The following is a 12,627-nucleotide window of genomic DNA, read 5'->3' on the forward strand; positions in this document are numbered from 1 at the left end:
ACGGTCTTCTAGATCCGCCATTTTCAATTTAATAGCCTCCAGCTCATCAGCCATGGCGTTATGGGCATCAATTATGGCGTTTTGTGATTCGGCAAATTCGCCCATTTTCACCTCCACATGCTGCACTTTATCTTCTGTGGTTTGCAGCCTGGCGGATAGAGGGTTAATCAGACCTGCTATGTCTGCCTGCAGGGAAGATTTCAGGGCAAGAAGCATGTTCTTAAGCGAATCCTCAGTGACTGGCTTATCTGAGGTATGGAGTGATTGAAATGGGTCCAGGGGCGCAGTAATATGCGGGGTGTACTCACTCAGCTGCCGTTGTATCGTTTGCTGGCGTTGGAGGCTGAGCGGCTGCTCTTGCTGCGCCAGGGAGCGGGCGCCATCTTGGATCCCTTGTGTGCTGTGCTGCAGAACTCTGGCTTCCTCTGGAGTCGGTGGAAGGGACGGGGGAGACACATGTAACAGGTCAGTATTACCTGGTAGAATCGGTGGGGAGGGTGAGCGGGCTGTGAGCGCTGGTGACATCGCGCTAATGGGGGATCCCAGTGCCGGCCTGTCTGTACCATCGGCGCCATCTTTAGACCGTCCCCAGTCAAAGTAGTTTTCAAGGTTCCCATCCTGCAGCTTCTGCAGGTGCTTCTTCGATTTCCCCATTGTGACTGCAGAGGAGTAGAGCATCTGGGAAGGTAGGAGATTGATGCTTTTGCAGTGGATAGTAACGAGCAGGCTAGATTATAGTTGCTGAGGTGCAGGAGCTCTTCACTCAAGCAGCCATCTCGTTTGGCAGCCTAGCCACGCCCCCCTTATGTGGTCATTTAACCTTCCCTATTTATTGTGGCTTCTCCCACCATGCTGTGCGGTTTATAGCTTCAGTCTTGTTGTGGATTGCTGGTGTTTGGATCTCGGCGGATTTCCTGGGCTTCCATAGCCATTTGAAGTTAAGTGTCTTCTTCCCCTTTTGTTTATTGTTTGGGTTTTCTTTGTGTTGCTCTTTTCCCTGTCATTTGTGTTTAGGCCTGATGGAGACTCCTGTTCGTCCTACCGTTTGGAGGAACAGGTTCTCTTGTCCTGATATTAGTACCAGGGTCCTACAGGGTGAGTGAGGACTTTAGGTTCCTGTGTATGAACTCACCTACCTCTGGCGTCAGTTCATACTTGCAGTCAGTCAGGACTTTGACGGCCAAAAACCATTTCAGCAAAATCTGAAGTCCAAAAGTCAGGGTCAGGCGAGTTCACAGTTGCACTGCCTGGCCCTGTCAATCAAAAAGCCAAAGGCACAGCAGTTGCAGAGAGAGCAGAGCCTCTAGGAGTAACAGCAATGCCCCCGTTGCACCTAGAGGTTGGTTTGCATATATTAAAATTTAATTTTTCTCAGCAATGCGGGCACATATGAACATGGGACCAACACAGATGCCTTCATCTGCCAAGTGCACATACAACAGGTCAACAGGTTTCATAGGTACAAATCTGCTGACAGATGCCCTTTAAAACTTACAAAAGTTTTATGATATGATTGTATATCATAATGGTAAGTTCTAAAGCACAGATTTTTTTTTTTCCATTGACATTATTGCCAATAAACTCCAAGACGAAGTTCCACTAAAGTACATTTTTGTTTTGAAATGTTAGCAGCCACTCCAGCAGTCAATCATACTATTTCTCTTAAACATGTTAATGGAGACTGAGCAAGCAGTCCTGATTTGTGTACTGGAAGACCATTAACAGTAAAATGTCTAAATGCACTTTTATGATATGTACTTACGGCATCAAGACTCATTCTACTGATATGATATGGAAAATCTGGGGCAGAAATACTCTATAAATCATATACAACAACCTGCGTTACCTTGCTGTATAGATGTCTCCAGAAGACAGTAATCTTTGTTTCAGGAGAATAATATTTACATTGTAAGACCATGATAATAAATGGAGCGTGAGCAGCTTGTCACCACCAGCTGAAAGGCGCTGTTGCACATATGGCTTGAAGAGGAACTGTCACCACAAAATGCAGTGCAATCTACAGGCAGCATGTTATAGGCAGGAGGAACTGAGCAGATTGATATATAGTTTTGTTAAAAAAAAGATTAAGTAAAACTTATACATTTAGATCTCTGCCATTTCTCAACTTAAAGAGGTTGGATCACTTGAGCAAATAGCATTTATCATGTAGACAAAGTTAATACAAGGAACTTACTAATGAATTGTGATTGTCCATATTTCCTCATTTGCTGGCTGGATTCATTTTTCCATCACATTATACACTACTCATTTCCATGGTTACGATCACCCTGCAATCCAGCAGCTGTGGTTGTGTTTGCACACTATAGATAAAAGCACCAGCCTATGTCCCGTCCACCAGAGACACCAGTACTTTTCCATATAGTGTGCAAGGACGACCACTGCTGATGGGTTGCAGGGTGGTCGTAATCATGGAAACAAGCAGTGTATAATGTGATGGAAAAAATGAATCCAACCTGCAAAGGAAGCAATATGGATAATCATAATACATTAGTAAGTGGCTTGTATTAACTTTATCTACATGATAAAAGTCAGTTGCTGAAGTGAGACCACCCCTTTAAGACCACCCCCATGAACAGCTCTCAGTGATGGACAGTTATCTCTGTATGCACACTTCCACTGAGAATGCAATTAACCATTGATAACACCTCTCCCTCCCGAGAGTCATGAGGCCCATATACACATTGAATGCTTGGTTGGTCCTGCTTACATTTTTTTGTGAAACATTTATTTTTAGAATTGTTGGTGATCTATCCTAAAAATGCAATTTTCACACTGGTAACTCGGCTTAAAATATGTCAAGAAATACAGTATGTCAAGACTTCCTGTTCTTTGAGAGCAGCCACATGGGTCATGGGACACAATGGACAGCAGTTAATTCATTGACTTCTAAGGGACAATTTTCTAGGCATGGTCTGTGACCTGTGCAGAGGTCGGGACGGAGAAGATAAGCTATGATATTGCCTGTTGTGAGTGGTAGGTCTTTTGTTATCTATACAAAGGTGATAGCTGTCATAGTAATTCTGTCTGTGATGGCTACTGAAAAGTTGTCTGAACATATTATTAGACCTAGTGACCTAGCAGAAACTGAGCTGAACATCCACAACATGTCAATTTTCCCACTGTGGATTTCATCCTTTGCAATGCGTAAGGTGAACTCTGCTGCAAATTATTTTTAGCAAAATCCATCCTGTGTGGCTATATCCTAATATCAACCAGGTTTATTAGGCTATTTTCACATCTGTGGTGCCAATTCTGGCAGGCTCTTCCAGCAAAGAACAGCCTGCTGAAGTTCTCCGTATCTGGCACTGCCAGATGTTACCGGAATTCCCGTCGGCCCCATTAACTATAATGGGGTCCAGCGGAGATCTGGACGCAATGCGGCAAAAATGCAGAGAATTGGCAGGACAGAAATTGCTGCACAAAGCATTTTTTTGTCCGGACGATTCCCAGAATTGTCTGCCGGAACAGCCTGCCTGAAGGCTGTAACGTACATGTAAAAGTAGCCTTACTGAGTCACAGAATAATGTTTCTCACTTTTGCACTGAATATTTCACATTGTATGGTGCCTGTAGGAATCCCTGTGTGATTATTTTATTGACTGATATTAAGTGTCTCTGAGAAGTCCAGCTTCCAGTTCACACTTCAGTTACTTTAACACCAGAGTTTTTGCTGGATCGGTCATGGATCAGCAAAACGCTTCTGTTACTGATAATACAACCATCTGCATCCGTTATGAACGGATCCGGTTGTGTTACTGTATCTCTAAAATAGCCATGACGGATCTGTCATGAACACCATTAAAAGTCCATTGTGTCCGAGAAAACGGATCCGTCCCCATTGACTTACATTGCACCGCACCAAATAGCGGACAGAAAAAGCTGCTTGCAGCGTTATTCTTTCCGCAATGGGGACGCAACCAAACAAAACGGAATGCATTCTAGTGCATTCTGTTAAGTTCAGTTCAGTTTAGTTTTGTCCGGATTGACAATGAATGGGGACAAAACGGAAGCGTTTTCCCCGCTATTGACACCCTATGACGGATCTCAATAGCGGAAAGGGAAAGCGCAATTATTGTGAGCGAAAAGCAGTGTGGGTCAAAAACAAAGAACAGGTGCAGATCTTTCCATTACGCCTTATCTCTGTGTAGACTTCACTACTGGTTTTGGTTCACAATAATTAATCAAAATTACTGACCAAATAACTGAAGTGTGAACTCAGCCTAAGGCTACATTCACATAAACGTATTCTGTTTCCATGTCCTTTCCGGGTTTTTTTGCGGCTAGGAATTCAGACCCATTCATTTCAATGGGTCTGCAAAAAATGTGGATATCCGTATGTCCATTTCGTAGCCCCGCAAAAAAAAATAGAACATGTCCTATTCTTGTTCATTTTACGGACAAGGATAGGCATTGTTACAATGGATCCGCAAAAAAAACCCGGATGCCATACGGATGTCATCCATTTTTTTGCGGACCGCAAAACGCATACGGTTGTGTGAATGTAGCCTTAGAAGGATGAAACTTATCAGTTCAAATCAACCATCAGTATCCAATATAATCATACCAGGAAATAAGGCCTTCAGACAGCCTCAATGTCAATGGACCGGCCATGTCGCCCAACAGAAATGGCACCTACTGTTACAACTCTGGACCCTGGGATCTTGGCAGATCCTACTTTTTGCAAGCCAGGGAATTCTGCAAGACTAACTGAGTATCTTTCCTGTGCATACCCTGGGGTTCTGGGTATTCTAGACCACACACTTAATAATCATATCTACCCACAAGGACCTGCTCCATTTATTTCTGCTGCTTCAGTAACATCAGCAGAATTATGCCTAATCAGCAAAATCTTTGACTGTCAAAAACCTTAAAGTGTAACTGTCATGTTTTCATAAAAAAAAAAAAAAATAATGTTAGCATATGTTACTGCTGCAGCAGCATTAGGCAGAAAGAAATCTTTAGTTTATTCACATACCACTGTTTTCCTTGAGTTTTTCCCCTAGTTACAGCTGTTTAAACATTTACAATATGAGAACCTTCTCAAGATGGCTCCTCTGCCAGTTCTCTGAGGCCAAAACTGCTTTACCTTACTTCACATACACACTTGCTGTAGCCAGCAGCTCCCTGCCAGCCAATCAGATTGGATTACTGAGAGACACGCCTCCTCACTGAAGCCTAATGCAGGCATGCAGTGTGAAGGACCGCCCCTCTGTCTATCTGTCTTCGTAGCCGGAGACAGACAAGCCATAGCAACTGTCTTTTAAGGGAGCAGTGGAAAAGGTACAGGAGACATTAATGAAAGCTGTTATAAGGTAATTACAGATCTTTTGGCAATCTTTGACAGACTAACTCAGGTATACATGCCTAGCTCTAATAAACTAGCAAATAAAAAAATATGACAGTTACCCTTTTAAGGCTGTATTAGACAGCTCAATTTAACACACTATTGTCAGGACAATTGTCTGCTCGCTAGTGGAGGAGACCGCTGCTATTACATGCAGCGATCTCCTCCTCAGTATAGGGAGGAGCGATCATTATACCATAACTCTTCCCTATAATGGATCATTGTTTTTAAAGAAAAGTATGGAAGGTCTAGCTCAAATGGCTAAACCAGTTAATCCCAAATATTGAATAGGCAAATGAACTGAACCCCAATGGTGGGGACAGAGGGAATAAAACCTAACATTTAATAGGTATAAATTAGAATAAATGGCGCAAAAAGAGGCAAATACATACAAATAAGACCAGCCCGAGTGGGCCTAGACAATTGCAGGGTAATACCAGTAAGGACAAGGAAAGGAACGTTCTCACCCGGAAAGGTCGTGGTGAATGGTTCTCAGCAGGAGGGTACCATCTCAGGATTCCATAGGATGAGTCTTCCAGTACTTGGAGCTGATGATAACTGGATACCATGCGAAAAGAATGTAGATCAATATGTTGGTATAGGCAAGGCAGACGTCAGGAACGGTTACCCTGATTAGGCCCTAAAGCCAGGAAGGGGCTAGTAAGGCCCTGCCTACCTATACGGAGTGCTTGCCCCGCAAGGAGCGACCCCGTCCGGATGCCTGTCCCTGGTCCGGCCGGTATCCCTAGTAAACCCTAAGAAAATCCTGACGTGTCACGTTTCATTTACAATAAAACTCATCCGGGGAATGTAAGCTTAAGGGTGACAGGCAAAACCACGCCTGTAGTTAAAGAAAAGCAATTAAGCAACAGTTAAGAGCCAAACAGGCTGAAACCTTAAAAGTTAGAGCCTGGCAGGCTAGAAACTATGAGTCAGGCCATTCAGGCCAATGGAGGCTCAAAGAACGGGCACTGAGAGGGGCCAGTGGGACCAATCAGACTTAGAGTGCGGTAGTCGGGCCAGTGGCACCTGACACCGAATTCATGCCACAGGAGGACCTATAGTGCTAGTGTGCCAGTGGGCCGCATTAGCACAGTGATGTGCTGCTGGAAGGCAAAACACGGTCCCTGTGGGGCCCAAAACATAGGGTACATAGTGTGGGGCTGTCTGCGTTTATTTACCTTTATGCAGCCATTTTTAAAGGCAGAATCCAGCGCTCCAGTAAACAGGACCGCCCTCCAGTGTCAACGTGAGGCCGGTAAGCTCGATCACGTGACCTGGCCTGCGTGCTATGGAACGCAACGCTCAGCAGCGCCTCCGTTCCAAGTCCCGCCTCAGGAGCTACAAGATGGGCGGTGCGCTCAACGTGAGGGGGCGGGGAAACGTGGAACGCAGCACACATGCCGTCGCGCCGCGGTGACACGCAAGGCCAATGGAGAGAAGATTAACATCCTGGAGGCGGGCTGGTTGCCAGGCAACCGGAACGCCGGGGACAATGCCACGGCGTATCAACGATTGCAGAAGGGACCATAAGGTCATAGGTCCCATATTGGAGCAACGAATTAAACATTGCTGTAGTCACAGAGCTACATATGTGCAGTTTAAGAACGGTGACGGGCTTATTCACAGAAAACGAATTGGCTAGTGATTAGGCTAATTTAAAAGAAGTAGCAATTGGCATAGTAACTGTACTGATCAGGCGATCACAAGAAACAGCTATAATTAAGCTGTTTATTGAGGCCCAATGGAGCCATGGTTTTTAAGTAGAAAATCCAGCGAGTTTCACGCTGCAGGATCGCCCGATCCCAGTCACCCCCCCCCCCCCCGACGTGGAGGGAGAACCCTGTCGATGCCCATGACGGACACATGGGCACTGCCATTATGATGGTTGTGAATATGGTTGGCCACTGGTGTGTCCTTGGCCTTAGAAATATCATTAAGGTGTTCGCCCACTCGTCTACGGAACTCACGGATGGTCTTACCGACATACTGTCACAGATGGTGTACAGGAAACAAGACAATACAATATAAACAATGACTCACTGGATCCACAACTAAGGAACAAAAGGGAGACCCCTGCATGAGACCTGCCGCTCTCCCTTATTGCTCAGCCTATGCGACCACCCCAAAGGTGGATGGGCGCATATCCACGTACCTCGACTATCTTACACCTGAAGACCCTACAATAGTGAGGGGACACGACCACCGGCTCCCTACACAGACACGGAGGGAGTCAGGGTCACCTGGATCCAGAAAACAGAAAATCATAAATACATAAACAGAACTTATCTTGCAGACGACTGGGGACTGTGGACTGGGAACAAGGAACAGCATGCACACACACTCCAGGAAGTTGTATAAGCCGCACACTACTGCATTCTGGGGAGGAACTTAAAGGGCAGCAATCAGTCCAACAGCATGACAGCTGAGATAGACTAACGAGATGAGGAACTAAACCAAAACAAAGAAATTCAAGGAGGAGGATCTGAAAGGCTCCTGTCAGAGCTTCTCAACTGTCTGGCTGTGACAGTACCCCTCCCTCTACGAGTGGACTCCGGACACTCAGAGCCCACCTTCTCAGGATGGGACCTATGGAAAGCCCTGATGAGACGAGAGGCCTTAATGTCCGTCACTGGGACCCACATCCTCTCCTCAGGACCATAACCCTCCCAATGAACGAGGTACTGGAGGGAACCGCGGACAAGATGAGAATCCACAATCCTAGAGACCTGAAATTCAAGATTTCCATCAACCACAATCGGAGGAGGAGGCAAAGGCGAGGGCACAATAGGTTGAACATAAGGTTTCAATAAGGACTTATGAAAAACATTATGGATCTTCCAAGTCTGAGGAAGATCAAGACGGTAGGCAACAGGATTGATGACAGACAGGATCTTGTAAGGGCTAATAAACCTAGGACCCAACTTTCAGGAGGGAACCTTCAATCTGATATTCTTGGTAGACAACCACACCAGATCACCAACATTCAGGTCCGGACCAGGCACACGTCTCTTATCTGCCACACGCTTATATCTCTCACTCATGCTCTTTAGATTATCCTGAATCTTTTGCCAAATAGATGACAAAGACGAGGAGAATCTGTCCTCATCGGGTAAACCAGAAGACCCCTCTCCCGAAAAAGTCCCAAACTGCGGATGAAACCCATATGCACCAAAAAATGGTGACTTATCAGAGGACTCCTGACGACGGTTATTTAAAGCAAACTCAGCAAGGGACAAAAAAGAACACCAATCCTCCTGATTCTCCGCCACAAAACAGCGCAGATATGTCTCCAGATTCTGATTGACGCGCTCTGTCTGGCCATTCGACTGCGGGTGGAAAGCAGAAGAGAATGACAACCGAACCCCCAAGCGAGAACAGAAAGCCTTCCAGAATCTGGAAACAAACTGCGTGCCCCTATCAGAGACTATGTCTGAAGGAATACCATGCAATTTGACAATGTGGTCAATAAATGCCTGCGCCAGCATCTTAGCATTGGGCAAACCAGGAAAAGGGATGAAATGCACCATTTTGCTAAAACGGTCCACCACCACCAGAATCACAGTCTTCCCCGAGGAACGAGGCAAGTCCGTTATGAAGTCCATGGACAGATGTGTCCAAGGACGGGAAGGAATGGGTAAGGGAAGGAGAGGACCTGATGGCCGTGAATGAGGGACTTTGGCACGAGCGCAAGTCTCGCAAGCTGCCACAAAACCCTCAACCGACTTACGAAGCGCAGGCCACCAGAATCTCCGAGCGATGAGATCCAGTGTGGCTCTTGCCCCCGGGTGCCCAGCAAGGACCGTATCGTGGTGTTCCTTAAAAATCTTGTGTCTCAAAGCGAGAGGCACAAACAACCTCCCAGGAGGACAAAGATCAGGAGCCTCTGACTGGGCTGCCTGCACCTCTGCCTCCAATTCAGGAAAAAGAGCAGAGACCACCACACCTTCAGCCAAAATGGGACCCGGGTCTTCAAAATTCCCACCTCCCGGAAAACAACGTGACAGGGCATCTGCCTTCACATTCTTAACCCCAGGGCGGAACATGAAAACAAAATTAAACCTTGAAAAGAACAAAGACCATCTGGCCTGTCTCGGGTTCAGACACTTGGCTGACTCCAAGTAGGCCAGATTTTTATGGTCAGTAAACACAGTAATAGGGTGTCTGGCTCCCTCTAGCCAATGGCGCCATTCTTCAAAAGCCAACTTGATGGCCAACAATTCCCTATCTCCCACATCATAATTTCTCTCTGCGGAGGAGAGTTTCTTTGAGAAAAAGGCACACGGTTGCCATTTGGCAGGAGAGGAACCCTGAGACAAGACCGCACCCACCCCTACCTCAGAAGCATCAACCTCAACTATGAAGGGTAACGAAATATCAGGTTGCACCAGGATGGGAGCGGAAGCAAAACTCTCCTTGATATTAGAAAAGGCCTTACGCGCCTCTACCGACCAGGAAGAAAAATCTACCCCCTTTCTGGTCATATCAGTGAGTGGTTTGACAACAGAGGAATAATTCAAAATAAATTTCCTGTAATAATTGGCAAAGCCCAAAAAACGCATCAGCGCCTTCTGATTCTCAGGAAGCTCCCACTCAAGCACAGCGCGGACCTTCTCGGGGTCCATGCGAAAACCAGAAGCGGAGAGAAGAAACCCCAGAAATTGAATTTCTGGAACCGCAAACACACATTTTTCCAGTTTCGCGTATAATTTATTCTCCCGCAGGATGAGCAAGACCTGACGTAAATGTTCCTTATGAGTCTTGAAATCAGGAGAAAAAATCAAAATGTCATCCAAATACACTAATACAAATTTTCCCATTAAATGATAAAAAATGCTGTTCACGAAATGCTGAAAAACGGCTGGGGCATTCATCAAACCAAAAGGCATAACCAAATTCTCAAAATGGCCCTCAGGGGTATTGAAAGCCGTCTTCCATTCGTCTCCTTCTCTGACCCTGACCAGGTTGTATGCCCCTCTTAGGTCTAATTTGGAAAAGACTTTAGCCCCAACAACCTGGTTAAACAGGTCCGGGATCAGAGGAAGCGGATAAGGGTCACGAATAGTGATACTGTTCAGCTCCCTGAAATCCAGACAAGGTCTTAAAGAACCATCTTTTTTCTTAACAAAGAAAAAACCAGCGGCAACAGGTGACTTCGAGGGTCGTATGTGTCCTTTTCTCAGACTCTCAGAGAGATAAGCACGCATAGCGACCCTCTCAGGTTGGGAAAGATTGTATAAACGAGATTTAGGCAGCTTGGCGCCTGGGATGAGATTAATAGGGCAATCGTACTCCCTGTGCGGGGGCAAATCCTGAACTCCACTCTCAGAGAAGACATCCGAAAATTCAGAGAGGAAAGGTGGTACAGTCTTAGTAGAAACCTCAGAAACAGATGTCATGAGGCAATTCTCTCTGCAAAAGTCACTCCAACCATTTATTTGCCTCGCTTGCCAATCAATGGTGGGGTTATGTTTAGTGAGCCAGGGTAGCCCCAACACTAGAGGAGTAGGCAAACCGCTAAGGACGAAACATGACACATCCTCAACATGAGCATCACTGACAATTAAACGGATATTGTGAACTATGCCCTTTAATGATTTCTGAGAAAGTGGAGTGGAATCAATAGCAAAAACAGGAATATCCTTTCCCAAAGTGCATACCTGGTAACTATGGGTTATTGCAAACTGATTATCAATGAGATTGACAGCTGCTCCACTATCCACAAAAATCTAACAAAAAATGCTTTTGCTCTCTAGCGCCACCCTAGCAGGCAGGACAAAACGGGAACTACAAGCAAACGGAAAACCTTCAATTTCCGCCTCAACCCTGCCAATAGTAACAGACGGAACATTTTTAAAAGATTTTTTCCTTTTAGTTTCTTTATTACTCCCAGAAAACTGCCTGACTCTCCTAGAGGGACAAACATTTGCCAAATGATTTATACCTCCACAACAAAAACAAACCCTCCCATGCAGGCTGAATCTTCTATCGTCAGAGGCAATCAACCCCAGCTGCATGGGCTCCTGCTCAGAAGGGGCTGACAGCGACTGAGACCCCTGCGCACAGAAAGAGACCGCTGCACTGTCCCGGGACTGAGTATGACAGGAAGGAGAGATCTCTCCTCTCTCTCTAAGACGCCTGTCAATACGAACGGCCTGAGACATAGCAGAATCCAAGGAGGTAGGTCTCTCATGAAAGGCAAATGCATCTTTCAATCGCTCTGAAAGACCATGGCAAAATTGACTTCGGAGTGCAGCATCATTCCAACCAGTATCAGCTGCCCATCTCCGAAATTCTGATCAGTATATCTCTGCGGATTGTTTACCCTGGCATAACAGACGTAGTCTAGACTCAGCCAGAGCAATACGATCCGGATCATCATATATCTGACCCAGGGCTAAGAAGAATTTATCCACTGAACGGAGGGGCCGTGCCCCCTCCGGCAGCGAAAAGGCCCAGGATTGAGCGTTACCCCTGAACAGCGATATAATGATCCCCACCCTCCGTTTTTCATCACCAGAGGAATGGGGAAGATGGCGAAAATGGAGTTTGCAAGCCTCTCTAAAACACACAAAATACTCACTACCCCCGGAGAACGTATCCGGGAGCGAGATCTTAGGCTCAGAACAAACTTCATGAACGCAAGCTGAACCGGTCACTTGAAACTGAGAAAAAGTCTTACGGAGATCAGCTACCTCCAATGAAAGACCCTGGAAGCGCTCAGCCAAAAGTGAAACCGGATCCATGCTTGAGACGGTTTTGGCGGCTTATAGTGTCACAGATGGTGTACAGGAAACAAGACAATACAATATAAACAATGACTCACTGGATCCACAACTAAGGAACAAAAGGGAGACCCCTGCATGAGACCTGCCGCTCTCCCTTATTGCTCAGCCTATGCGACCACCCCAAAGGTGGATGGGCGCATATCCACGTATCTCGACTATCTTACACCTGAAGACCCTACAATAGTGAGGGGACACGACCACCGGCTCCCTACACAGACACGGAGGGAGTCCGGGTCACCTGGATCCAGAAAACAGAAAATCATAAATACATAAACAGAACTTATCTTGCAGACGACTGGGGACTGTGGACTGGGAACAAGGAACAGCATGCACACACACTCCAGGAAGTTGTATAAGCCGCACACTACTGCATTCTGGGGAGGAACTTAAAGGGCAGCAATCAGTCAAACAGCATGACAGCTGAGATAGACTAACGAGATGAGGAACTAATCCAAAACAAAGAAATTCAAGGAGG

Source organism: Bufo bufo, chromosome 2, assembly GCF_905171765.1.
Source record: "Bufo bufo chromosome 2, aBufBuf1.1, whole genome shotgun sequence".
NCBI lineage: Eukaryota > Metazoa > Chordata > Amphibia > Anura > Bufonidae > Bufo > Bufo bufo.